Genomic DNA, 2967 nt, shown 5'->3' on the forward strand with positions numbered 1-2967 from the left:
ATGGAAAGCCATATGAGGTCATTTAGTCCATCCCACTCCCTCCTCTCTTACTGTTGCTCCACATTTCTGGCTCCATGCCTGGTGCAGCCTGTGGCACCAAGCACGGCTCCAGCCTGTAGTGCTCCAGGTTAGAAGGGGAACAGAGCCTGCCACAAGGAGCAATGATTGGGGGGGGAAGCAGAAGGTAGGTTGCAGGGCCCAAGGCTGGGGGGCGGGGGAAGAGAGCAGACACAAGCCACTTGACCTCCCCACACTGCTTGCACCCCTACAGTGGTGGTGGTGGGGGAATAAATTAAAGACGACCCTCCAATAATTAGGTTTTACACATGGACAAGTATAAATTTTCCACATATAGAATCTAATTATTATGGGGTCATCTTACATTCAGGGCCATCTTAGATTTGAGCAAATACAGTAACTCCATTTCTGTGTCATAAAGTCTATGACACTTCCTCTGCCTGAAGAAGGGTGTTTGTACCCGAAAGCTTGCCAAGAAGAATTTTTCCAACTATTTGAGTTGGTCTGATAAAAGATATCGGATTTACCCGAAGAACCTTGATCTACTCAAGTCTAGGAGTCCATCTGGCTTCATTTAAAACAATTAGAAATTGTAAGGTACTGATAGGGCTGGCCAGCCATCACTTCAAGAAGCTCTCTCACAAAAGCATGGTTAAAACCCCAGCAACCATTAACACGGACATTAGCGTTTAACACGGTCAAGTTCTTGGCTCTTATGGTCAAATAGTTCATGTGGGGACAAGTGAGCAGCTGAAGTATTCCCATTACTAGTCCCTATATTTACAGCATGCAGCAATGGAGGTAGGATAATCCCAGCGACATGCTTAACGCTAGAGCCACATCCTCTTGTTAAATCATAAGAGCCCAAGTTTATTGGTCTTTTTTTTGACAGGGGCCTATATACTCTCACCCAGACACTTTGCTGACAAGCAAACAGGATTTTCCCCTTTAGCCACCTGGAACTGGGAGAGAATCGTGTTTATTGCGTGTAATCTCAGTAAGCACACACTCCGAGGAGCAGCCGAGTCTCCCAATGCCCGAGGAAGGGTGCGTGTGCCCAAAAACTTGCAAAGAACTTTTCCCCAACTATTTAGCTGGTATTATAAAAAATATCACATCTACCCAAAGAACCTTACCTGCACAGTGCCAGGTGCCTGCTTTACTTTGTTCAACAGTAAGTATATTTTTTATGGTAGATTGTTTGTCCTCGTATATTTGCCATTTACAAGACAAACGCATCATTAGTCTCTAGGTGCTTACATAATGTCAACTGATCAATGCAAGTTAATTCCCCATTACACGGCCTTCCTCACCGCTCCATCCAGATCTCCATCCAAAGAAGAGTCTTAGGTAAACCGAACCCTAAACAGATTGCAGATCTATGTGACCACAAGATGGAGCACGTGCTATGGGTCGAATGAGTTTTCTCAACATGCTTTATACAAGTCTAGGTATCCAGGTTGTAACCATACGGGTCTACAGGCAAAAGGAATCAGAACTCATGGTAGAGGTGATATCTTTTATTAGACCAATTAGATTTTTCCGAAAAAGAAAAGAAAAAGAAAAGAAATTAAACATTTGAAGATTTTTTTTGTGCAAAAATCTAGTGGGTTTATTAAAAGATATCACCTCTACCACGAGTCCTGATTACTTATACAAGTCTAGGAACCTGACACAACCCAACTGATCGTCTGTCTAGGTAAAGCTTCAAGGGAGGCTCTCTCAAATACCTCAAATCAGAGAAAAGAAATTCGCAGGTCTAAGCCAAGAGGATGAACTGTATGCAGATAGGAAAGTGAAGTCAGCGCTGCCTCCAGAACAAAGCTCAAATATGGCTTTTGTGAATAAAGAATAGATTAAGCAGCAGCAGTGCAGCCTGGTAAATAGACCACGAGGCTGGACCGCGACTGCTTTCAAGCTCTAAAACTGGTTTACTGATTTGCTCCGACACTGGGCAAATCACTTAACACCTGAGTCTTGCCATCAGTAAAATGGGGATAATATTGATCACATAGCAGTTCTGATTAGCTTGCTGAGGTGTATGAGATTAGTGCTAAGCATTATTAGCCACTTTTTTTCGGTTGTTGTTGCATCCAGAGATGCTAACACTGCCTATTTGTAAGAAAAGAATACAGAGATGTTGCAGACAAGGGGGACCAAATTCAGACCTAAGAAAGCAGGTGCATCTCCATCCAGTTTGAATTACCTGCTTGCTTAGTTTTCCAGTTTAGCAAAGAATTGCCGATTGATGATGGGGTCACCCAGCACCACATTTTGGAGTTAATTTTTTTAAAAAACGGCATTGAGAACCTTTTTTTATTTTATCTGAGAAGTTAAAAGGGAGGATTGGTACCAAACTTTTCCACGAAAAAAAGGAAAAGGTTAGATTTTGTATTGCCACAACTATCAGAGGGATACTGAGCCCAGAAGGAACGATACACTGCATGGTCTAAATTTAGATACAAGCCTCTGAGCACACAACTCTTATGACCGTCATAATGGGTCACTCAACATTTTGTTTAGTCTGGTTTTGGGTTGGTTTTTTTAAGTTTTACTTCTGTATAGTTGTGTAAGGACAAGTAGCTCACTTACTAAGGTAGCGAACTCAAAGGGAAACAAGACAACAAATGTAATGTTTTACCTTTAAAGTGCAGTCTATTAGCTACAAGCTGTGTAATGCTGTGGATTTTGGGTCGATTCCACTGGGATGGAAAGGGTGGGGATTTAACCCATGGAAAATTAATAATCATTTATGACTTCATCATGCTACAGCAGGGGTCGCCAAAATGTGTGAGGACGAGGACTTTGGCAGGAGCGCTATGGGGCTGGCCCTGCATGCTGCCGCCATGTGTGCCTGGGGACTCAGGTGGGAGTTTGAGAGCTGTGGCTATGGGGCCAGGCGGGGCTGGCCCGGCACCCTGCTGCCACATGTGGCTGGGGACTCGGGTG

General features: G+C 43.6%; 1 protein-coding gene across 1 annotated transcript in view; it reads right to left on the reverse strand.

Annotated features, from left to right (window-relative positions):
- KIF13B (kinesin family member 13B) overlaps positions 1-2967 on the reverse strand; it is a 200729-nt gene that overhangs the window by 99994 nt on the left and 97768 nt on the right. The gene's annotated exons all lie outside the window — the stretch shown is intronic.

This window comes from Gavialis gangeticus, unplaced genomic scaffold (assembly GCF_001723915.1).
Source record: "Gavialis gangeticus isolate Ggan-Ray unplaced genomic scaffold, GavGan_comp1, whole genome shotgun sequence".
Lineage (NCBI taxonomy): Eukaryota > Metazoa > Chordata > Crocodylia > Gavialidae > Gavialis > Gavialis gangeticus.